The following is a 26,261-nucleotide window of genomic DNA, read 5'->3' as shown; positions in this document are numbered from 1 at the left end:
AGTAAGTGCTTTCCTCTCTTTTTAATTTGTGGAAATGGCTTGACATTGCGAATTTCATTATCTATTCGTCTATTCCCAGACTACTATGTCCTGTAACATGTCATATACAACCACTAAAGACCACGAACTACTGCGAAACGATCCTTTTTGACAGAAAACTGACGCTCGCTCTGGACGATGCAGACAAATGCTTCTATATGTAAAGTTAAGCGAGAATCTCGCAAGCAGTTTATCTCGGAATACGAAAACTCGCTAAATTCAACGAACCTAATGCCTGTAGACAAATACAAGAACCTTGGTATCTTAATCAGTAGCAAGTTAAAGTTGTCCGAGCACATTACTCAACTTTTGATTAATGCACCAAAGAAACATGGTTACATTAGAAGAAGGTTGTTTCTGCGCCCATTTCCAGTCTGCCAAACAGGATATGCAACCTTCGTTTGCAATAAGTTTGAATAAGCGTGGTCCATTTGGAGCCCTGCTCAAAGCTACCTAATTGTGCTACTGGAAGCTTTGCAAAAGCGTGTTGCTCGCTTCATGACGTCTAACTAGAACTACCAAGTCGATCCAACTACCGCTTTCAATAGTATTAGAAAGTCGCTCGAACTGCTATCTCTAGACATTGGACGCAAGCTATCTCGACTCTGCTTATTTCATGAACTGTCTTACTGCTTTTCTAACTTGCATGGCTCCTTACTGTTACCTTCCACCCGCTTTTCACGTCGCCCATTCAACTCTATGAGCATCTAACGAGTTTTTTGGTACAACTGCAGAATTTCAGAAACCATTTTTTTTTTCTGCGTCTATTGAGGAATTGAAAAACATACCCGAATCGATCGTTGCAGAGCGTGACCAACTAAAACTCAAAGTGATAGCAAACGTGTATTGCTAAGAGTCGCGCTAATACTCCGCCCACTCATCTGCACATTTGTAGATATGTATATGGGACATTTATATATGTTTATAATTATTGTTAATTGTCAAGCGTTTAGGTAATAAATAAGTACGTTGCCCTTTAAGCGTTCTGTGCACATACGTTTTTTGTGACATCACTTCCACGCAAATTGTCATTTGGCTTCACGCTGCTTATAGCAAAAACTGCCTGCGTGCGGCTCTTGATAAGTCCTGCCAGCATGAAATGCAACACAGCGTGCTTTTTCAGAGTGCAAATACTGCGCAGCGCAGGATTTCACTGTGAGATGGTAACATCGGTGCTAGGAGACCTTGCCAAGGAATGTCGGGGCCCATCACAGCTCCGCCGAAGCGAGGAGCCGCAACGCCAGAGACCTGTTGCCATCCCCTACTGCCACCAAATCTCTCACCTGCTCAGAAAGTTGTCTGAAGAATGTGAAGTGCCGGTGGTTTTTAAGCGGCCCAAGAAACTAGCGTGCATATGAAACATGGTGAAGGGAAGGAAGGAAAGGAATTAATACAGTATCAATCACGTTGACAGGTTCGTCCCATTCAGAACAGGGGTAGTGTACCAGATACCCCTCTCATGTGGCAACAGCTATACATAGGGCAGAGGGGACGGTGCTTAAACATCATGCCGCAGGAGCATCGCGCAGGGGTAGAAGCATTGGTGGAGGGTGGAAAACTGGCTGACTGTTTTTGCCACTCTCGTAATCGCATGCCTAGGCTCCGCGACACAAAAGTTTTGAAGTTGTTTGCGTCACAACTGAGCAGAGAAATCTATGAGGCATACTGTGTAAAATGCAATCTGGCAGCTGCGTAGGCAGCTCTTCAGTGTTGCTGAGTGAAAAAGAGTTGAATTATTTAGACAGATATCTGTGCCACCCACGCTCGCGTGCCAATGTCGAGTGATGGTTGTCCGGTGATTACCAAGTGTGATTAGGATACAAGTATAAATGTGCGGCTTTCCTGCAGTAAATCTGAGTTGAAGTTCCGCGCCTGTCCAGTGTGTTTCCAGTGCGGTTACATTATGCATTCACATATAGAGGGAGAGGAACGGTCCGGTTAGGTGTCCTAGGCGCCGGAACGCTAGCCAGAATCGAGGTGTTCTTCCGCACCGAAGCGCAGGATTCGACGCCCAGCGTGCGACACACTGCGCAGGGGTGATATTTTGTAGGAATCCTATTACTTTCTTTATGCCTTTTGCCGCCATCACCGCGCATCCATTGGTCGAAAATGACCAGGCCGCGCCCATTTTGTCTGTCAATAACACGATGTGAGGCACCTGCGAAAACTGTAATCGTCATAGTGACGTTGATGCACTCATTATACGGAGCATAAGGCACGGATTTTGTCACGGCCAGAGGCAGGGTCGTTTCCGAAGGAATAAAAAAAAATGGCTGACCCTCTCATCGCTATGACCGTGGCTCTTCGCCGTCGCCGACGTGAACACCGAGCGCCAGACGACGAGTTTGACATGTCAGATGACCATTTTCGACGGCATTTTCGCCTCTCGAAGGGAATGGTGCGGTTGTTGTGCGAGGAACTGGCGGGGGAAATAGAAGCGGAGCGAGCGACGGGACTGTCGGTGGAGCGGAAGGTGTGTGCGCTGCACTTCTTTGCCACCGGAAGCTTCCAAGCGTCCGTTGGGAGCGAGGAGACGATTCGTGTGTCGCAGTCGACAGTGAGCGAGTGCGTGCGACGGGTGGCAGAGGCTGTTGTGAACGCCGGGGCGCGCAACAAGTGGGTGCATTTTCCGCAGGCGGCTGAGGAAAAGGCAGCCGTGAAGGAAAGTTTTCTTCGGCGCGGTCGGCAGGTTCGTAGCTATTGTCGAACCGAAGGGTGAGCGCAAGGCTGCGTTCATGTGCCGCAAGGGATACTACGCCCTCAACTGCATGTTCTTAAGTAAACTTCACGTTTTCTGGTGCCGATCCTTTTTGACAGTTATGTTGATCATGTCAACGGGCACTTTCTTTGTTTACATTGAACCAGATCTGCGATGCTGACATGAAAATCTTGGCCGTGGACCCTCTACGACCGGGGTCGGACCACGACGCTTTCCTCTGGCCAACATGGCTGCGCCGGTGGTTTCAAGCGGGCCGCATCGTGAATCCCAGGGAATACTTCCTCGGTGAGGCAAAACACCTTTCTTGGCGCAGTCACGCTTCAGTAGCGCAGAACGCCGTGTCCGCTCCAACCCAAACTTTTAACCAAATTACAAGCACATAAGTCGCGACTAAAAAAAAAACGTGATTGACTGCCACTATTGTCAACGTTCGAAGTGTTAAGTTACAAGCACATTAGCAAATATAGTAGCGCCATGCAAATAAACGCACCAGAGGAACACTGCACCTTTCTGTATTATTTCACCCTTCAACATACAGACATTTTTTTTATGGTAACTCTTGTTTATGTACACATCACGTGCGACAGTCTCTACATAGAATAAGTGTGAGAATAGTGAGTACTGCAGCAGTAGAGACATATGCAACATATCATGGACTAATTGCAACAAATATTGCATCACATTTCTCTTGCATCTGAAAGATTCACAGGCAACTGCATCATAAGATATCACAGGTAACGGCAGGCATCGTTTAAGGAAACTGGTGTACGCTGCACAAGTATGCAGAAATAGCAACTGGCTTAAACTGCACCAGAAAAAAAAAGGTGCAGGTGCTTAAATCACGCACCAACAGAAGAATATTGATCGTTGCGAAATGTGTAGGTACACCATTACATATGAAAGGAACATGCTGTCGTGGAGTTCCATACTGGAAAAGAAAGCCATAGCATCTTGCTTTGATATTGAGTAAGAGAAACTGCATAAATATTGCACATGAGGGGTAAACGTACAATGTATCACAACCATGAAAGAACACCGAATAACAACAAAACGTGGTTAAGAAAAACAAGAAAAGAAGACGTTAAGCCCTGTATGTCATGACAACAAAATATATAAACCATAAAGGAACACTGAATGACAACAAAGCGTACTAATGAAAAACAACAAAAAAAGACATTAAGCCCCGCATGTCATGACAACAAAAATATAAACCATGAAAGATCAGTGAATGGAAACGAAACGTGATAATTAAAAACAAGAAAAGAAGACATTAAGCCTTTTATGTCACGAGAAATAACAATATCGACCATGAAAGATCAGTAAATGGAAAGAAAACTTTATAACGAAAAACAAGAAAAGAAGAAGACATTCCAGCCCTGTATGCAAAAAAAAAAAGCATGTATATATGTACATAAATATGCAAAAAAATACACATTACCAATGAGGTAATAGGCAAGGAATAGGCAAGGCAAGGCGCATAAGCAAGGAATTTTCATAACTTTTATTGCGAAAGCAATATTGCTTGCACTTTCGACCCATCGGTGGTCGTGGCGCTTCCTTACACAGCGGCGCGTCACGTGACCGAGTGACGTCACGCCAGACCGAGAGACGGGGCCCCAGCTAGCGGCATCGATGGTGGAGGTGAAGCCTTGCGCGGCGCTGCTGCGGCGCTACCGAGAGAGCGCGCTCGCTGGTGTGACGACACGCTAGCAGGATAAATGGGGCTACAGCTCGGCTCCTCGCAGCCAATTAGCCAAAATAGCCCCCCAGGTTTTCATCGTCCAATGCGTCCGACAACCGCACCATCGTTTGGGCGCAGCCAGTGTGTGGCTGACATTTGACATTCTGTAACGTTCCCTTGAAAGAGGCGGTGCCGGCGGGCTGGTTTCTTGCACCCCTTGTAAAGCTTAGCTCTATAAAGCTAGTCAATTCGTCCGTCCATCCATCGCCTGTATGAAGAAAAATTTTTCTGGTGCAACCCTATGCGCATTCGCGAAAAAAAAAAAAATAGAGAAAGAGAGGCGCGCGGTTGGCAGTGCCAGTAGTGACGTTGTTGCATCGCTGCCGAGCCGGAGAGCAGCAGTTGCTCCCCTGCTCCGATATGGGAAAGCCACGCATCATACGTGCTGCTTAGGAGCCGGCACACTTCGATCAATAATGCCGCGAGCAGAACCGGGAATGAGCTCGTCTACGTTGTGCCGATGCTACAGCTCGGGCACAATAACACGATCGTGCAGCCGAGCGCCAGCAGCAACTGCGTACCGATGATCAGGCAGCCTACCAAGCCATCGTTTACGGAACCGTCGGGATTAACCCGGTGATAAACATTGTGGCCGCACGCTTCATCTTCGCTGATTAACTGTCTGTACGGAGGACTTGGGTGGTGATATTTTTTCTTGCAGGCTACAATTTCTTTCCGACACGATATGGTTATCAGTTAGGTCAAATTAAATCGAACGTGTTCGTGTTCTGCAAAGTAGCGCCTAGTACTCTAGCACTAAGCTACTGGCGAGACCGGGAGCCACGATGCGAAGGCATTTCTTAGGCAGACAGAACAAAGCGATCGCCTGAGCGAGGCTGCTCCCTTGGCTTGCACGTTGGTCCATTGGAACGACGGTGTCGCCTAAACCAATTGTATTTAATTAGCTAATAACGATGTAACCAAAGTGTACTCTGCTACTCGTGTTGGCATAAATGAGCGCTCTTCGATGAGCTTGGGCTGGAACCCAAGCGCGGTTGGCGGCTACGTCCGCCGACCTACGCCTACTGGCGAGATCCTTCCCTTGCTAAAATTTTTTATGGCAGTTTTGCTGTCACTGATCACAAATTTCGCGTCCATTCTAGTGCAAGCTAATGCGACCGCAATTTCCTCAGCAACTTATATGCTGCGCCCACGCAGAGTGACAGCGGTCACGGGAATACCCCGGCCGCTGACGGCCGTTGCCACCGTAAACTGCCACTGCCTCCCGCCGCGTCTTGATAGGCCACCTCATGTTCCGGAATTTTACCGAATCTAATTTTTAATCCTTCGGCTCGTTTATGCCTCCTGTCTTTGCTATGTTCCGGGTGCATGTTTTTTGGCAGGGGTGGGGATAATCAGATTTTTTCTGGCTTTCCTATCTACTTCCACCTTTTGGGTGGGGCCTCTGTCCGGATTTATTCAACTTTGGCCAATATGGCTCTTCCTGTCCTCGTGGTGCTAAGTCTCTCAATTTGAGAGGTTCGCACCGCTTCCGCGAGTTCTGCGGCCAGAATCCTAGGCCAGAGAAAGTTCAATAGAAAAATTCAAATAATTTGGACTCCGGCGCGCGAAGCCGTCCCCGGCAACGAGGCGGCCGGCCCACAAGCTGGCTCGAGATCTCTACCGCCGAGCCGCTACGGGGCCCCTCGACGACCGAGGGAGCGGAGAGCGCATGCTAAAATATGGAGAGATCAGGCAGCATTATAGATTGGCTCGTAGACTGGTATCCCCACCCGAGCTGAAATTAAACAACAGACAAGCAGTCGCGTGGAGACGACTACAAACTTATACGTATCTGCACCCGGTTATGGCGAACCACATGTTTCCCGAGGCCAGGAGTGATAGGGTGTAATATTTGTGGTGCGAGAGGGACCCTCGACCACACAACATGGGAATGTCCGTACTCTCCCGGGCGAACCCACAAAATAGGTAGTAGAAACACCTGGGAGACCCTGCTGCGCAGCTCGGACTTTGAGCTCAAGCTCCGGCTCGTCCAACTGGCTGAAGAGGCTGCTGGGACCCAAGACCTCCCAGCCTGCATCTGAGGCGGCGGCACTCGCCCCCTGACCTGCGCGTCGGGGGGTGAGTAGACCACATTATCCGTTGTAAAATAAAGTTTATTCTATCTATCTACGCCTAGCGTTCCTAAGGCTTGTTGCCAGCCAAACCGGGACAGCTGTGAGTGGACAAGGCGCCATGCTGAAGTGTTTGGTCACTCGCAGAGGCGTATTTTCATTGAGAGTGTTCACGTAAAGCGAAGCACCATTGTGCAATCTAGTTTATATGGAATTCGTCGACGGGGAAATGTCTTCAATTCTTACAAGCTGGAGCGCTGTGTCTTGGCGGAGCTTACAACGCGGCTCGCTTGTTCTGATACACGCATCGTGTGCCCCGAATCCCCGTATGCCGCATGCTGGAGCCTGAGGCACCGTATGTCGCATCGGACGCGGAATGTTACCGTGTATCACCTGCCTAATCGTTGAACCGCTCGCGAAATCCCTCCCATGACTTCGCACCGTTCCACTGGACTTCGCCTCCAATGTTTCACAGTGCCCTCCCCCATAAAAGGAAACCACGTAGAAAAGAGCCTACTAATCATCAATAAGTGAGGTTTCCGTAACAGTAAGGGTGCCTTGATGTCAGTGCCATCTCTCGCCATTGTAGCGTCAAGGCACCCTAGTGCCGTTCAGTTTACAGCGACCTTTCACGGTTGTTACCGCGTCTACAGAAAGCAGTGGTCATTGTCACCTTTAGAAGAGTTGCTTCTTTGTTGACCCGTCACTAGTAGGAGTCAGGGCTGCGTTGACGTAACAGCCTTACGCATGCTTAGTTAGAACGCAGGTGTGAGCTTGCGCAGACAAGGAACGCACGGAAAAAACATTTTACCAAAGGGACTATTATGCTTCAATATTCCCACACGTAGGCAGTGCTGTGTGTGTCTGCCGAATTTTTAACACGAAGGTATTTTATGCCGGGCCCCACCATCAGCTTCCTGTGACAGATCTGATGTCGGCGCGAAGGCGTAATGTATGGCGTATATTGACAGGAATGGCACCGCCACTAGGAGCGGTGAAGCGAAGTACTGTATCTTGGCACTAACGAGCGCCGGCAGTAAACGTTTCGGTAGTCTCAACGCAGCGGAGGCTCCAAAGCGCTGTAGCCTTTAAGCCGACACCGCACGCACGCTTGCGGAGGCGCGCAAGCACGCGTCCGCGCGCCTAGCACCTGCCGCCCCTCGCGAGGAATGACTGTTTGCATCCACAAAACGCCCGATAACCCGTGCTACCACGCCGCCACCTCGCTGGGCTAATAGAGTTCCATACAATAATTACTAGAGGGAACTCTGCCGCTAGTGTCTACGGTAGCTGCAATGAGAGCGGTTGTACCTGCATGGGAATAATGGTAAGCACATGGATTTGCCTAAACTTCGTCCTTTTGGCTTCAAACCTCTTTGTGACTTTGTAAACTCGTTATATTAAACAATGTACTGCGTAATAAATGATGACATACATAACAAAATTGTCAGACGGCAGGATTTGAACATAGGAACTCTAGTACAGTAGGCCACGGACGGATGCATCGGCAAGCGAATGAAACGCCTTTATGGATTTATCGCGGGCATGCCAGTGCTTTGAGACGCATGGAGCCTTTCGATTTGGCCACCTGGACAACCTCGATCGGTGCAATTAATAGCAATTGTGCGTCTGCGCGGCGTCTTCTGCACTCCGAAGAGTATAGATTGCGCTGAAATTTACAATACGATTTATATAGCGTAATATACAAAGCCACAAGAACGCCTGAATCCACAAGCATGAATATGAGACAAATCCATGTACTTCCCATTATTCCAATTGTGGTACAGTGACTGCAGCGCCAGAGTTCCCTCCAGTAATTATCGTATGAAACTCTATGCCTGGGCTCACACACAGACGTCTTTGCCGACGCCACTTCGTACGTTGTTATTGACACTGTTTTAAAATGTTTCGATAGCTATAAACGCAATTGTTATATTTCAATAACTCTTAGCCCAATAAGGAAAGAAGAAGCACTTTCCTGCAAGATATAAATCTGCTTCATTGAACGTGAGTGGAAAGTGGCGCGCCGTAGCCATATGCAGTAGCTGCGTAGTGAGGCGCGATGCAGCCCAAACGCGCGATAACAGAGCAGAGCTGTTCTCCGAGGTCACGCCGCGTTTCGACGCACATGAGCCATGCCGCACCGTCGGCGATTGCGTAGGCCCGCGGACGCGAGCTTGCGTGCGTCCGCAAGCGTACGTGTGGTCGGGCTGTACACACGCCATTTGCGCGTAGCTGCGTCGGCCGAGCGTTGCCTCCATTGGACGCCATGGCTACCGTTGGGTGCCGCGACGAGCCCTTTAGTCGGCGAGACGATTGGAGAATGCGCTGATACGTGTCTGTAAGTGACGCAGCTATAGCTCCAGGCGCCTTTGCACCCGTCTCGCGTCGAGGCGGCAACGCACACACCTGAGGCAGAAACAGCCTCCTAACGAAACAAAAATGCCTAACTTTTGGGCGGGACTTCATCACACTGTGCGTTTAACTGTGTAGTTTCCGGAAGCGCTAGTAGAGACGAAAGGTGAGAGAAAGCCGCGGTTCGGTTCGATAACTACCTATAACTCCATGTCTACATGATTAATGCGAAAATTATTTCTGTCAGAAGATTCTTCAGGAGACACCATCTCACAGTGAGGTCATCCTACGTTTAATTAGGTGTTTCAGGGTCCCTTGAAAAGAGAGATGGTATTGAAGTCATTACTTTCAGCAGCACCATATTCAAAAGAGAGCGAAAATGTACGTCGCGCCAGCTTAGCGTATGTTTGTGCGGGGATAAATGGAAACAAACAACTGCAGCTTGACTAAACATAAGAAAGTGGCCATATATTAAGTGAAATAAATGTGCAGCATTCTAGACACAAGCACATAAGTGCATAAGAAACAGATAAACCACCTTTATTGTTTCGTTTTGGGCTCCAGCATTGGGAACCTCAGTGATGTTCATATGGGTTAATCCTACGCGTCTACGCAGGTACCTTTCTTGTGAGGTCCCTTTTCGCGGCGATTGGGCTTACACCGGCATGTAAGTGCATCGATAGGGCACGGACCCCATTGAGTCTCATTCACCCAGCATTCCTAGAAGGATAAAAGAATGTGTAAGAGCAAGAATGATCTGAAGCAGAAAAAAAGTATTTGCAAGAAAACATGGACCGATCTCACAAATATGTTCTTCGTACCTACTCTTTGCAATTAGTCCTTTGTGTTTGAATATATTGTTACGCGAATGACGAGTCAGTAAGACGAGCAACTATTTACAGGTTATATTTACAACAGCGGTTGCAGCGCTGACTGGTTAGATCCACAGCGCTTGCCCAGTTCGTTCTTGCTCCTCATTTCTCGAGTGATGGCGCCCACGCGCCTCGTTCAAACCATCAAATACCACACACGTGTAGCATTATCCCACGGCGGCAGAAGTGACGTCCCGGAGCGTCTAATTTTCATCACTGGGAGGGTGATACTGCTTCAGTCGTGTAACGTGCGTGATATCACTGGACTGCGAAGCAAATGGGGCGTCAGCGGCGATCTCGTAGCTGACGGGAGTCACGGCACGAAGCACTCGGTATGGGCCTGTGTAACGAGACAGCAGTTTTTCTGGCTGGCCGAACTGACGCTACAGATACCACAGAAGCACCAAAGAACTTGGCGGGAAGTGCACGTTTCGGTGTAACCGGTCGTACAAATGCCTTTGATCCTCTTGGGGTTTCAGAAGGTGACCACGGGCAATTTCACTTGCGTGGGCACAGCTAGCGATGGCGTCAAGTGCATATTCGCTGGTTGGTGTCGCGTGAACAGGGAGGGTTGTCTCGATGCGCAGTTCTGGTTCTCGGTCGCGAACAGAAGGAAAAATGGGGAATAACCGGCTGAGTCGTGGCGCGAAGAATTATAAGCAAATGTGACAAACGGTAGAGCGAGGTCTCAGACAGTGTGGTCTGAAGAGATATTTCAGAAGCATGTCTGTGAGAGTGCGATTGAGACACTCCGTGGGGCAATTTCTTTGCGGATGGTATGACGTGGATAGCTTGTGCCTCGTGGCACAGGACTGCAGGATGTCCGCGATAACTTTTGATAGGAATGTCTGGCCACGGTCTGTGAGAAGTTGTCGCGGAGCTCGACGTAATGAGATCACGTCGCGTACAAGAAAATCGGCGACATCTGAGGCGCAGCTTGTAGGAAGCGCTCGGTTGATGGCGTAACGCGTGGCGTAATCGGTGACCACAGCGATCCACCTGTTGCCAGAGGAAGAAAGAGGAGAAGAGCCAAATAAGTCCAGACCAATCCGAAAGAAGGGTTCCGCGCGAATGTCGAGTGGTTTAAGTTACCCAGCAAGGACCGTCGATGGTGTCTTGCTTCGCTGGCATTTCTCACACGCAGCTGAGTATCTTCGAACGGAGCCAGCAAGCCCTGGCCAAAAGAAAAAAAAAATTAAATTATGGGGTTTTACGTGCCAAAACCACTTTCTGATTATGAGGCACGCCGTAGTGGAGGGCTCCGGAAATTTCGACCACCTGGGGTTCTTTAACGTGCACCTAAATCTAAGTAGACGGGTGTTTTCGCATTTCGCCCCCATCGAAATGCGGCCGCCGTGGCCGGGATTCGATCCCGCGACCTCGTGCTCAGCAGCCTAACACCATAGCCACTGAGCAACCATGGCGGGTCTGGCCAAAAGAAGCGTCGGCGGATCTGGTCATAGGTACGTGACACATCCAGGTGACCGGTAGTGGAGAGGTCGTTAACTTCGTGGAGAACAGCAGAGCGAAGGTGTTAAGGGATCACAAAGAGTAATGCAAGGCCGTCGGGGGGAACGTTGTGGCGGTAGAGTATGCCATCTTGAAGTCTAAATAGGCGAAGGGAACAGTCGGCAAGTGACGATTCCAGGCGGTCAATGATACGCAAGGACCGGTCATGGCGCCACTCGTCGGCGACGTGGAGCAGTAGAAAATCAGGGAGAACACAGGCGTCGGTGTCAGTATCAGACGTAGAGGTCGTGTCTTCGACTGGGCAGCGAGAGAGGCAATCTGCGTCCTGGTGTTGGCGTCCCGACTTGTAAGTCACTGTGTAGGGATATTCTTGTAGCCAGGGGGCCCAACGACCGAGCCGGCCAGTATTATCCTTGAGCGACGAAAGCCACAGAGCGCATGATGGTCTGTGAGTATTGAGAAGGACTTGCGATATAAATATGGGCGGAACTTTGAAACAGCCCACACGACAGCAAGACATTCGCACTCGGTAATGGAATAGTTGCGCTCTGCAGTTGTCAGGAGCCGACTAGCGTAGGCTTTAAAGCGGTCGTGTCCGTGTTGGCGTTGCTATAAGACGGCGCGGATCTCATAACCATAGGAATCGGTACGGACCTCTGTAGGTGCTGGCGGGTCTAACTGAGCCAAGACGGGTGGATTGGTGGGAATCGTGATAAGGCGTGAAAATGTGGCAGCCTGATGGGAACCCCGCGTAAAAGACACGTCTGTCTTCAGAAGTTCAGTGAGTGGTCGAGCGGTTGCTGCGAAATCTTTTATTAAGCGTCGGAAATAAGAACCGAGCCCCTCAACACTCCGGACGTTTTTCACGGACTGAGGTACAGGAAAAGCCGTTACTGCTCGGACTTTCTCCGGGTTGTGTTGTATTCCGGAAGCATTGACGAGATGGCCTTGCACTGTAATCTGTCGGCGCGGGAAGTGGCAATTCGAATAGTTTAATTGCAGCCCAGCCTTGTGGAAGACATCAAGGACAGCTGTGGCGTGCTCAAGATGCGTCTCAAATGTAGGAGACAGCACAAGGACGTCGTCGTGGTAATAAAGATAAGTTGACCATTTGAAACATTGAAGCAGAGTTGATCATCCGTTCGAACGTGGCGGGGCATTGTATAAACCGAACGGCATGACCTTGAATTGGTAGAGGTCATCTGGAATTATGAAAGTGGTCTTTTCTTGGCCTTTCTCATCGCGGGCAATCTGCCAATAATGAGATGGAAGGTCGATGGACAAAAAGTATTTGGCACCTTGAAGATAATCAAGAGCGTCGTCGGTTCTTGATAAAGCGTAAATGTCATTTTTTGTTATGTGGTTTAGGTGGTGGTAATCAACGTAGAAATTCAACGTTCCATCCTTCTTTTTGACAAGCACGACCGGCGACGCCCGAGGACTCGACGAGGGCTCAACAATGCCTGTGGCGAGAATCTTGTTTACTTCCTGCTGACTAACATTCCGCTATGCCGTGGACACACGATACGGTCGGCTGTGAATGGTAACATTATCTCCAGTGGTTATCCGATGCTTAACAAGGAACGTCTGACCAAGTGGTCGATTGTCAGTGTCAAACATATCGAGGTAGCAAAGCAAGAGGCGATATAGGGCGGCTGCTTGGTCAGGTGTGAGGTCCGGAGCGGCCATGAGACGTAATGGGCCATTGAGCTTCAAGGCATCATGCGGGTATTCATGAGGAGCTGGAGACGCGACGGCTGCAAAAGCAGTGACGTGGTCGTCTGTTACTGGCCGGAGCGTAGCCATCACTATGCCTTCAGGTAGCACTTGCTTCGTCAAGCCAGAATTGATAACGGGGAGACACATTCGATTAGCAACAAGGGTTACGGCGTGGTGTGTCACAGAGATGTCCCGGGTCAGGAGGACATCACGGATAGGTGCGACCACATAGTCACCATCAGGGACGGTTGCCGTTGAGGCCAATTCGACGAAGGTTAGGGCTTTTCAAGGTAAGCGAACAAACGTCTGTAGTGCAGCTGGTGTTCGGTTGCGCAGGGCGAACGTCTGAAAGAAGAGGAAGCTCGAGGCACAACGTACCGGTAGAAAGGTCGATCAGGGCAGAATTCGTCGTCAGAAAGTCGAGCGCGAAGATTAGGTCACGAGGGCAACTCGTCATCACGGTGAACAGGACTGGAACTTGGCGGCCAGCAATTCCTATGCGAGCAGTGCACATACCCCTGACGGCAACAGTTGGCGACGCGTACGGCTCGAGTGATGGCAAGCGTAAGAACTTTTTGGAGGCGAGGACATAGGTTAGCGCTCATTATGGACACTTGTGCTCCAGTATCAAACAATGCTGTCAACTGAACACCATCTGCGTCTACTTCAATTAGGTTCGTGTTGGTGAGGAGCGTCAACGGAGGATTTGGACAGGAAGAACGCGATGCAGCACTACATGCAACAGCTGCATGGCCTAGCTTTCCGTCCGTCGGTGTGTCGAGGAAAAGTGGCGAGTTGGGTTGACGGGGAGCGACGGCGATCGCACGGAGGAGCGGCTGCCAGGGGCATCAGAAGTAGGGTACAGACGGTGAGTTGAATAACGGTGAATGTTGGCGTATGGGCAGGGAGCAGGCAATGAGCGCCAGTACGGCGACATCCAGCTGTGTGGCAGTGGCGGGATACATGACCCACGTGGTGGCAGCGGGAGCAGATCGGTTTGTCGTATGGGGTTCGCCATTCAGCAGGATTGCGTGGTATGGGAGCGAAATACCGGTCATTACACGTTGTGGACATGGGAATGGGTGCCGAATCAGTTCGGGAGTGCAGGCGGTAGGGATGCCAAGGTTTGCAATTTCTTGCGTCACAGCTGCTTGAATACCGGAAATAGTGATGGCCTCTTGATGGAAGGTACCGTCAGGGGGTCTTGCAGTTAGGGGGACCGCACTCGTCCCTTCAATCTCATGGCGAACGATGCGTGTGACGTTCTCTTGAAATAGTCGTGTAGCGGTAAACTGGAGCAAGAAGACGTGGCTGGGGTGTTTGGGGGCCGGGAAAACTGTGGGAGGACGCGACGGCTTTTGACTAACACGAAGGGGCGGAGTTCTTTGACGATGGCATCGACGGTAGAAACGTCGTTATAGACGAGCAAATTCAAGGCGTCTTCCGCGATGCCTTTTAGGATATGGCCCACCTTGTGAACCTCGGTCATGTGCTCGTAGACTTTCCGCCAAAGCGCGAGCACTTCTTGTATGTAGGAGACATACGATTCGGTCGAAGACTGGACACGGGTGGCGAGCTCTTTTCGCGCAGCCTGCTGGCGACCTGAGGGGTTGCCAAACAGGTCGCTAAGCCGCTCTTTGAAAATGTCCCAGCTGCAGAGCCCGATCTCATGGGTGCGAAACCTGACACGCGGTGTCCCGTCCAGATAAAAGATCACATTGGCAAGCATGACGGTAGGGTTCCAGTGGGGGCTTTGCCTAACACGCTCATAGATGCTCAGCCAGTCGTCGACGTCAACGTAATTTTTGGCGGCGAATGTCCCATGATCACGGAGGTTAGGTACCGTAACGTACGTTGTGGTTGGCGCCGCAGGTGTAGGTGGCGATGGGGTGGTTCCACCGGAAGCCATGGCTGAGAAGACGGCGGTGTGGCCGTTACGAATCTCCGTGGCTAGGACGGGGAATGTTTCACCTCCACTACAATGTTACGCGAAGGACGAGTCAGTAAGATGAGCAACTATTTACACGTTATATTTACAACAGCGGTTGCAGAGCTGGCTGGTTAGATTCACAGCGCGAGCCCAGTTCGTTCTTCGTCCTCCTTTCTCTAGTGATGGCGCCCACGCGCCTTGTTCGAACAATTAAATACCACACACATGTAGCAATATTACTATGCTCACTAGTGGGATTAGCTAGAATTTTATCGAAAAAATTATGTCAGTAGAGGTTTTTTGGATTACGTCTAATAATTCTTTATTCAAGCTTGGTAAATAAATTTGAAATATGCAGTGTTATGTTTCTCTTGACGTCAAGCTGATAACACTAGCAATTTACATTTATTGAGCTAGTGACATGTAACCAGTACGCGTAGTGACTTAGTCATTAGAACGTTGAATTCGGACGAACGACGTCATTTGAAAGTATTAGCTTTGCACGTTCAGTGGCCTCCACTATCACTAGTGTAGAACACTTCCCACACACTTGCTCAGCAGAATAATAGCGTATCCGCATGTTTTCTATTTTCGCAGGCAAGCAGAGTACGCGTAGCCCTTGCCTCTGGTATAAGCATGTATAACAGATGCGAAATCAAAGCCCTCCTTCCCAGCTCCAGAAATCGTATCGCGAGTGTGGACGCTCAGCTGAAACAGTCCATTAGTACTACGAGTGAGGAGTAACACTTTGGTTTCTTGCGCAGTACTTCTGGTTCACCTGCTGAGATGACCGGGGAGCAAATTGAAAATAAAGAGGAATTGAATCGTAAAGAATTAGTACAGTACAAAATTCTTGCGTTTCGCTGTAGATGTATCATTGCATAAGTTTAGTTACAAGTTGAGTTACTGAAGTGTGTGGAATAATTAGAATAACAAATCACTTATTACCTTACGCCAAATCACATAATCGAAAACTCTAGAGACCCGCCACTTGAGCACGACTTAAGCGAAATTCCTGGAAACCCGTAAGTAGAAAGGGAAAGTAATGACGTCCCTAACAACGTCATAATCAAGGAGGTGGCATGATATTTAACCGGCTAATTATTCGAAAACTGTAGCCTCCGCGTTCGGTTCGTGCGTTTAGTTCGCCTAAAGTTAACAAAAAAAAACACCAACGCCGACGTTTTTAAATACTTTGAACGAAATCCATTTTTAAGTGGTGCTTTTCCTGCCCTGCGGGTGTTTTGTCGATTTGGAGAAAACGCTAAAAGAAGCCATGAGAGGAGCTAACGTGCGAAATTCTAGTGACAGTTTTCGCATGATCAAACGATACAGTGTGTCGATTCATCTGTAATAGCTTTACAGCTGCTACCGACCGCTCTCCTTGACGCGCTTTTTCTCTGAAAGACCGACGAAGCTATTAGCCACTCCAGCCACTTATCGTCACAACGCGTACTGCCCGAGTTCGAGTGGACTTTTTTCCATTTCAAGTTTATCTCGCACATTTCTTCTACCCCCTGCCCCAACTCCCCCATTTCTCATATCTCACCGTCAGTTTTTCCTCGTGTTGTGTAAACTTTGCCTCATAAATAAAAGATCTTGTCTATTGACTCATCTAGTTTTCTTCACATGCCTGTGTACTGGCCGCCAGGAAAAAGAACTCATCGCAATATTAAAAAAATTACGTCTTCTGTAGGAGGAAGAAGAAGAAGAGCCGACCAGTGCGGACGGCTGAATATCGGCTCCCGCTTTGTTAAATGTTTTTGGCAGGTTCTTTTGGCTGCGACGTTACACAATTGCAGTATTCGACGCGGTTCGTCGCAAGGAACCGGAGGACACCGAACTTTCACCGGTGGGTGCTTTTGTGACTTTTCGCCGAGGTGTTTCTGGTGGACCACGCTGGCGCGCCGCTAAACCTAACGCGCTCAGCCTAACGGCAGAGCGGTGGCCGCTCGGCGAGACGCTCGCTTGAGACGCTCGGCGAGTGGCGGCGAGACGCGGTGCTATGGCCTCCAATCCAAGCGTGGTGATTGTTGAAGGCATGGATATTAGTCCAGAGGATGCGGAGTGCTCAGGCTGGGTAACAGCGCTGGGCAAAAAGAAGAAGAAGACCGGGCCGGGCGAGCCGCGGATGCCGGGGCCCGAAGCGAAGAAAAAAGGCGAGAAACGCGGCAGCCGCACTGCCGCACCACGGAGCGCGTTGAAGCGTATCGTGGACGCCTCGAGGCTCCCCAGATTACCGAGGGAGCAATTCAAGATCATCGTCCGACCTCGAGGGGGGCTGGACTTAAAGAAGTCGGATTTGATACACCTCGCCCGGGCGCTGGCCATGGCAGCGGCCCTGGCGCCGACGCAAGTGCGGGATGACACGGTGTGCCCCAATGGCATCCAGAACATCCTAGTTATTTCCACGCCGCATGAAGCGAATGCACGTGCCTACGCCAAGATCCAGAGGATCCACACGAAGGAGGGGCCCTTCGACGTGGCAGCATACGTGGCGGCATCGGATGACACCTGCAAGGGAGTGGTGCGGGGGGGGGACCCCGAGATCAGCGACGCCAATCTAAAGGCGCTCATTGTCAACCACCGAAACCCCGAGGCATTAGAAGTACGAAGAATCAAGAAGACCCCCACGATCGTTGTGCTCTTTGAAGGACAAAGGGTGCCGAATCACGTTGTCTGCGGGACGGTCATGTTGCCTTGCGCCCTGTATCGCAGGCAAGTTGACGTTTGCTACACGTGTGGAGAGCTCGGCCATAGAGCAGACGTCTGCCCTAACGGCGAGGACAAAAGGAAATGCCGCGGTTGTGGCATGGTTTCCCCACCAGAAGATCATCTGTGCGACCCAAAGTGCGCCATCTGTGGAGGCGCGCACCCGACGGCCGACCGCAGGTGCAGCCAGCGCTTCCAGGTGCCGTACATAGTGCGTCGGAGGCGGCAGCGCCGGCGGCGCGCCCGGGAGGCGCAAGTGGCTGCAGGATCAAGTGATGCCAGCGTGGCAGGCGTGGTCCCTTCCCGGGGCCTTTCGGCAACGAGAGGGCGCTCCCGATCCAGGGAGCACGCCGACAGCAGAGCGCGGTCCCGATCCAGCGGGCGCCCCGTCAGCAGAGCGCGCTCCCGTTCTAGGGGACGCTCGCGCTCCAGTGTTCGCATCCAGGAGGGGCCTACCTGGGTGGACAAGGTCACGGAGACGACGACTGGAAAGAAGGTAACGCATGGTACACTGCCAGAGCAGATGGAGGATCCGCGTCTTGCGGCTTTAAAGCAGGAAAACGCGCAGCTCAAGGCGGAAATGCGTAAGTTGAGGGCAGACCTCGAATCGATTCGTAAAGCACAGCACGGTCATGGCAGCACGTCGCCCGCACCAGCGCAAAAACCAGTGCTGGGTCAGGCAAAACGTAAGGCGCCCCCTCCCGAGTCGACCGAGGCTGCGGTGGAGCTGATGGAGGAGGCGTCCGTATCGGCTTCCATGCCCGCCGCGACCATCGCGAAAGGATCGCTTGCAGAACTCCTGGATCGATTAGCGGAGGCGATTAAGACACAGTCCGGAGCTATCGAGCAGCAATCCGAGACCATCAAGAAACAGTCTGAGGCCATTGCTACCCTAAACCGCAGAATGGGGATAATGGAGGCTAAGCTTGTTGACGTAAGCAGACTGAAGGTGGCCGGTAAAGTTAAGAAAGCACATCAGGATTCCGAGGCGTCGGGCACGTGCACCGCGCTCAAGGGGATGCTAACTAAATAGAGACACAATGGCGGACAACACAGGCAAATTATTTGTGTGGCAATGGAACTGCGCCAGCTTCAAGAGGCGCAAGGCCTCGCTACAACAGTTTGTGAAAGCACAAGCGGACAAACCGCATGTCCTGCTCCTACAGGAGACCCTTTGTGAGGAGGCGACCTTCTCGGGTTACCGCGTTGTCTCGACGAGAGGAGACGGTAGGAGAGGGGTAATCACTATGGTTAAGAAGGCAATTTCCTTCCAGGAGCACGATATCCCAATAGGCAGAGCTGATGCTAGCACTAGAATGGAGGCGCAGCTGGTTGAGATAATCCCTAGTGGCAGGATCAAACAGAGCATATTCGTCCTCAATGTGTACAGCCCTCCGACAGATCAGAGGCAGAGTTTTCGCGGCCTCCTAGGCAGGGCAGTCGCCATAGCGGGTGACAGCCCTCTGATAGTGGCAGGGGACTTCAATGCCCCGCACATGGCCTGGGGTTATAATAGACAAACGGCGAAGGGAGTTAACTTAGTGAGCACGGCAGAAGACTGCGCGTTGACCCTAGTGGCGGACCCCCGCTTTCCCACGAGGATAGGCACCTCGGTCTCGAGGGACACGATGCCAGATCTGGCTTTTGTTAGAAACACTGACGCAGCCTGGACCAACTTGCAAGAAAATTTAGGGAGCGACCATCACATTGTGGCGTTATCAATCAGAATCAGAGCGGCCCCGCTTAGGATATTTAAGTACGTTGATTGGGATCTCTTCCGAAAGATACGGGACGAAGATGAGTAGGAGTACGGTGCACTGGAGGATCTACTCGCGCAGGTAAAGATAGACGTTGAAAGGGCCACCAAGGAAATATCCACGGACCTTAGGACCCCCAGGATGGACGCGCGCCTGGCGCATCTCCTGGAGGCCAAGAGGTCTGTGCTGGAGAGGTGGAAAACGCAAAGGCTAAACCGCAGGCTGAGAAAGAAGATCGCGGAGCTTAATCGCAGCATACAGGCACACTGTCTCGAGCTCAACAGGCAACAATGGAACGAAGCCTGCTCGGCAGCAGACGGGCGAATGCGCACGGGGGGAAAATGGAACCTTCTTAAGCACCTGCTCGATGATAAACAGACCAAAGGTAATCAAAGACTCTCCGTAGGTAGACTTGTGCATAAGCAAAAACAGGAAGGTCATTCCGATACGTCCCTTCTCCGAGACCTGGCAAGGAAGTATCTTCCGGTAGGAAAGGATGAACTACGGGAATACCCTCAATATGTGGGGGAGGACGCCCCAAAGCTCGATGATCCGTTTTCTGAGGCAGATATCAGGGATGTGCTCTACAATCTCAATGGTAGGTCGGCCCCTGGGCCGGATGGCATAACCAATCGTGTTTTGAGGAACCTGGACGACCGGTCCATTAGCACCATTACAAAGGAAATCAACAAGGTATGGGAGGAAGGTAGTGTTCCGGACTCGTGGAAGCAGGCGACGGTGGTACTGATTCCTGAGCCTGGAAAGCCCCCAAGCCTGGACAACCTCCGGCCCATTTCGCTGACGTCATGTTTAGGTAAGGTTGCCGAGCACGTTATACATAACAGGATCTCAAAACACATAGAACGGGAGGGGTTGTTCTCGTACAATATAGTAGGGTTTAGACCATCTCTTTCCACGCAGGACGTCATGCTACTGCTAAAAAGACAGGTTATTGATAACAGGACTAGAGACGTCAGGGGCATTCTTACACTAGACTTGTCCAAAGCCTTCGACACCGTGTCGCACGACTTCATCCTAAATGAGATTTCGGCATTGAACTTGGGAGGTAGATTTTTCGCGTTTGTGGAGTCCTTCCTGAGGGGCAGGACGGCGGTCGTCAAGGTGGGGCAGACCAAATCAGAACCATTCCCGCTAGGAAGCAGAGGCACGCCACAAGGGGCGGTGATCTCCCCCCTCCTATTTAACATTGCAATGCACGGACTCTCGAAGCGGCTGGCCGCCGTGCCAAACGTGGGACACGCGCTGTACGCCGATGACATTACGATCTGGTGTCCGGGAGGCTCGGAGGCGGCCGTGGAACAGGCGCTCCAGGAGGCCTTGGACGTGACCCAGTCCTTCCTGGAGGGCACGGGTCTCCAACTCTCCCCGACGAAGTCAGAGCTCAGGTTATACAGACCGGCAAGGCAGGGGGTTCGGGGGCTCGTGCCGCTCGAGCAAATCCCCATAGATGTATACACGCGGGACGGCCAGAAGATCCCCAGGGTAAATTCGATTAGAGTTCTAGGATTGTTGCTCGATGCCAGGGGCTGTAATGCCAAAACCATTGCGCATCTGACCGCCAAAACCGAGAATATTCTCAGATTAATCATGAGAGTCTCCAATAAGAAGGGGGGCCTAGGCGAGGACAACCTACTTAGGGTGCATCACGCTTTTCTTATGAGCCACATCAACTATGTGGTCTCGGCCCTGCAGTGGACAAAGACTGAAAGGGACAAGCTTGACACGTTGATGCGGAAAAGCGTCAAGAAGGTACTGGGTATTCCGATCACGGCGAGCACGGACAGGCTAATGCAGCTCGGCGTTCATAACACGACCCTCGAACTCATAGAGGCGCAACGAGCGGCGCAGATCACGAGGCTTTCGGGCTCCAGCGCCGGTAGGCGCCTCTTGGAGGCTGCGGGCTTGCAGCCACGTTACAGTCACAGCGAGGTGGTTAAGCTGGACGAGAACTCCAGAGGGACCTACGTCGTCAGCCCCTTCCCTAGAAACGTTCACCCGCAACATAATACGGGCAGGCGAGCAGCTCGTGCTAGGGCGATATTGAAGAAAACGGTCGGCATGGAAGCCTTCGTGGACGCAGCTCAATATGGGCGCTCCGGTAAATTCACGGTCACGGCGGTCAGTGAAAAGGGCGAGCTCCTATCTGCGGCCTCGGTAGGCGCTGTGACGGCCGACGTGGCAGAACAGGTGGCGGTGGCGCTGGCGATGCAGGATTCAAAAAGGACGTATATCTACACTGACTCACGCGCGGCCGTCAGGGCTTTCGCTTCGGGAATGGTTGCGAGACAGGTGGAGGCGATTCTGAAAAACAAGTCCAGAACTAATTGTGACCCCGTGCATTATATTATATGGTTCCCAGCTCACATGGGCGACAACGTGCTGCCGGACCGCCCGAACCCCAATGAAATTGCTCACCGCCGTGCGCGAGAATTAACGCGCCGCGACGGCGATGGGGCTACATTGGATCCGGAGGAGCTCGGCCACAGCGACCCCTTATTAACCTTTCACGAGATCGTCTCCCATTATAAAGAGGAACGCAGGCGGTTCCCGCCTCCACATCCAAATCTATGCAGATCACAATCGATCACGCTTAGGATGCTTCAGACGAGGTCATATCCCTCGCGAGGTTTCTTAAGCAGAATTTATCCAGAAATTGACCCACAGTGCCCGGATTATGGGGAGGTTAGCACTCTACCTCATATGCTCTGGCAGTGTCCTGCGTTACGGGATACGTCCCTCACCAGCGAACGGGACTGGGACGAGGCCATATCTAGTACGCAACTCAAGCTCCAGTCCATGGCCGTCCAGAGGGCCCGTGAAAGAGCGGAGAGGCTTGGCCTCCCGATTCCGACATGGGAGCAGCCAGCGGCGAGCCGGGGGCCCCAACGGGTCTCCACCGGCTAGTCCCTCAGGACCTCATTAAAAGTTCATTGTCTGTCTGTCTGTCTGTCTTCTGTAGGTGCTACTGGGCACTCACATACTATATACATAACATTTATATGGCCGCGGTGCGGAGTATTCTAGGCGTGTTCTTCCGCAAAAGCCGAAATAAGTTCTTTCCTACATCTTGCGGTGTGCTACTACCTGTGCACTCTATCGTAGCTCCATCGTATTCATCGTATAAAGATCAGCGAAATTTTTCTTGGCATGATCTGCTCTGATGCACAGTGCCAGAAACTGTTCTAGCGATTGTGAAACTAAGGATGCGGTTAGCATCCACTGAATGGAAATTGCAGCAGTTACGAGTGGTGGAATCCCGCTGGGGCTGATTGTGAAGAAAGCTTCCTTTCTCTGTCCGCCCTCGTCATGGTGAAGCTAAAAATGAGCAGGAGGCCTGACGGACACAACGCTGATCGTCACCATAACATAATGGATGAAGGAGCTGCGGAAAGGGCGAAGCACACTAAGTTTTTAGCACTTCACTTGTCCTATAGTAAAGCGTTACAATGGCTAGTATGCCCTCATGAGTATGGTCGACCGAACTGCTTCTCACTGCTAACACTGGACTGATACTACGAAAATGCTCGATTCGCAGGCACCTCGCTACACTGAAATTAGCAAAACAATATAAGTTTATAAAAGTGCCTGGGCCAATATTCTGGTGTCCTTCTTGTGTATGTGGAGGGCATGAAGGTCCTGGCAATGAAACGGTAGTATCGATGTTTTTGCTGCAGTTTCACACAAATAAAATTCGTTGAAGTGATCGGACAGCGATCTGCCAGCCGAGAAGACCAACCCGCAAATGAAAAAAAAGTCGCTGCTTTCAGATCTTCCAATGTACTTGGCCCTTAGCTAGCAACTCTAATATTTTTTTTCTTTCTGTGCTCTTATGAAGAGGAAAACTCCACATTACTACAATATCAACAACAGTACACAATATAGACTGGCTTTGAAGCTGTGACCACGCACCGAACTTTTGTACATTTAGTCCATGTAGTACTGGGGCAACACATTCGAGCAAAATCATTAGGTTTTCGTTCAAAGCACTGTAACAGGCGGGAAGAAATCGTTGTCATGCCTGGTCGAAACAATATCATGTGAAATCGTATGTTTTTTATAAATCGCTATAAAAGTTTATGCATTTGCTTCGTATGAGTTATATACTACCTTGCCTCGTCAATCTCAAAAATGTATTCTCTTTGCGCTAGAAGGCCTTCGTGATAAATGACGCAACATAACAGTAAAACATCCAGCAAGGTTCCTGTCCAGATGATTGACGAAATTGTGCACTGAGAGCGTGTCGACTAGCGTGCGATTGAAAGTTAAATTATGATTGTTGTAAGCTTATGTTGCGTTTAGCACGAGCGAGTAGTGCTAGCGATGACATTGGTGTGAAAATGGTCAGCTGGATCTGCGATAAGTTCTTGTGGATCTACACGTTGAACGTCGCAGTCGTCACAATGAGGGCACTCCGGTGACATTATTAGCCCAGTGGGCTGGGAAGGCTCGAGTGGTAGCTCACCTTGAATGGTATTGACTAACAATTAATAATATACGTACTTTGCGATGACGAAAAGGATGCAGAAAAACCACTGGTGTTTCAAGTTGGCACGCCCTTAAATTAAAATTAGCCCACCCCCAAGTTTAAAGTCGGCCACGCCCGATTTTCATTTCACCCAGGCTTAAACTTCATGTTGGCCCAATCCCAAATTTCAATTGGTCCACCCCTAATTTTCAAGTTGGTCCACCCACGAATTTCAATAAATCGCCCCTAAATTTAGAGTCAATGCACCCCACAATTTAGGTTGGCCCACCCCCATATAACTCCCAAATTCAGATTGGCTGACCCCGAAATTGCCTCCATATTTAGGTAGGGCCAACCGCATACTCTTGCCTCGAGAATCGAGTACAAATTTTCGTCGTTTCCATAGCTTCCGTTGCTAAATATTTAACCGCTGTGGAAAGAAAATACTTACGTGCCATAGCCTGATCACTGCATTCGGCGCGTGTGGATTGTCATCCAGAACACGTCTGCCCCTGCCTTTTTCAATAATCGACCAGCAGCTTTTCTTATTCGCGAAAAACCCGCTCGTTCCATTGAAAACGCGCTAGCTTTGGGCCGGGGCCGCTTTGAGCGCTAGTTGGTACCTGTCCAGAAAAGCTGGATATGATAGCTGCACTGTCCTCAGGCTAAGAAGGACGCAGCAGTTTCTGCCCATAGCAAGCCACGCACAGTTAGAACTAAAGAACAGCGCGAATACTATGAAGGATGTAGAAAACAGCAACGTCACTATTAATAGTGGCGGCGTTCTCAGACTCAGCTGGACACAGCGGATCGTGCCTAAGATGCTAAGCGCCAAGCCAAGCGCAGCAAGCAAAGGCAAAACCTCATGGAACGGTAAACGCAGCCAAACAAACGTGGCTGTGGTGATATTACAGCTTCCCTGGTTAACCACCTTCGCAGCGTGAATTGGAGCCCATTTTTTTTTGTCATAGTAGAGTGGCAAATACCCTGTAGCACATACCCAGTCTGCCAAGCTGGCATCAAAGAAGGTAATTGAATAGCCGAACACAGTTACTCGCACAACCGCAGTAGGGCAAGTTGGCATCAAATAACTTCATTGGAGACCAGAACATGCTGTATTGCACGTACCCAATAGTACAAGTCAACGTCAAAGACTTCCTTCGAACATGTCCAGTCCCGCATCAACAGTGACCCATGTAAGCCGGGCAACCTGTCTAGGTGAGTCAAACCTAGGCAGGTCTGAGTGACGGGCGATAATCACCCGTTCACTCTCGCCTACTGCCTAGGATTCTTTATGAATGCCTGCGCAACTCGCTTTGATACAGGGTATTGACGCTATTGTTTCTTTTCTTTCGTGGCCGCTTCAAGGTAGGTGACGTTTTTTTCCGTTGACCCCACCCCACGTTCCACGATTTCGGCGTGCCTTGATTACACTGCCTGTTTTGTCAAGCTGGGAGACGGCGTTCCATCGTCCCTACTATTGATGTTCATGATGTCCACCCTGATCAGTTTTCCGGCTGCTTTAATTATTTCTTCTACTGCATTCCGTCCATTTCATTTCATGCTGAGTTCATTTTGGAGCTTTTCGATCCTTTTCACCAACTAATACTGTATGTCCTCCATTTTCTTTAATGTAAGATCGACATTACAGTGTCTGTCGATCGATTCCATTTCCTTTCGATTCTCATCCTTCCCCTCGTCTACCTTGCGGGGCCCCCCTCACGATGCCAGATTTACTGTCGTTCTTTGCCTATCTTACACTGATTTTTCTAATGCAAGCAGAGAACCTTGCCAAACATGTACCTATAAGCAAAGTCCTATACGTCTGGAACCTGAATGCATAAAACGTCACAAATAATTTACTAGGAATATTTTAAAACCAATACTTGTGAAACAGACTTAATCCATCAAGGCCCAAGAAAAATCTACCAGTCATATTTTGTTCATCTTTCGTGTCAGATAATCTTTTCACACCGTGAATACATATACTATAAATTTAGCGAGTGGCGCTTTATTCTTTGTAACGCTACGGCAGTTTACCTTGTAAAGTAGGCTGTGCCTTCGCGGGAGGAAACCTGATGTAGATCACGAAATGTATATGCTGTATCTTGGAGCTTTCAAAAACAAGAAAAGGCTTGCAGCGAAGCGTAAAAATACATTTTGCGCAAATCCACATTACCTTCTGGTAACAAAATTAGCATTTTAGTGGGAAATATAGTTTGTTATGGAGGTGCGTTTAGTTATCGAGTCTGTAACATGACTTCATCCAATAACAAGGAATAGCTCTGCAGTTGCTTTCAGAGGCGTTCGTGAGGCAAATATATTCTTGACGGAGATGAGACGCGATAATTGGCGATAAAGTTCGGTATTGACAATTGAAGCATTC

The 26,261-nt window shown here is 50.2% G+C and overlaps 1 long non-coding RNA gene across 1 annotated transcript in view; it reads left to right on the top strand.

Moving 5' to 3' along the window:
* The first annotated feature begins 2,910 nt into the window (after positions 1–2,910).
* The window catches only part of LOC129380440 (uncharacterized), a 58,294-nt gene continuing 34,943 nt past the window's right edge, over positions 2,911–26,261 (top strand). The window contains exon 1 of the long non-coding RNA XR_008608465.1: positions 2,911–3,043. This is a non-coding gene — a long non-coding RNA (uncharacterized lncRNA). The remainder of the gene's footprint in view (positions 3,044–26,261) is intronic.

Source organism: Dermacentor andersoni, chromosome 3, assembly GCF_023375885.2.
Source record: "Dermacentor andersoni chromosome 3, qqDerAnde1_hic_scaffold, whole genome shotgun sequence".
Classification (NCBI taxonomy): domain Eukaryota; kingdom Metazoa; phylum Arthropoda; class Arachnida; order Ixodida; family Ixodidae; genus Dermacentor; species Dermacentor andersoni.
The sequence above is the reverse complement of the archived record's forward strand: the minus strand, read 5'-3'. Positions and strand labels throughout refer to the sequence as shown.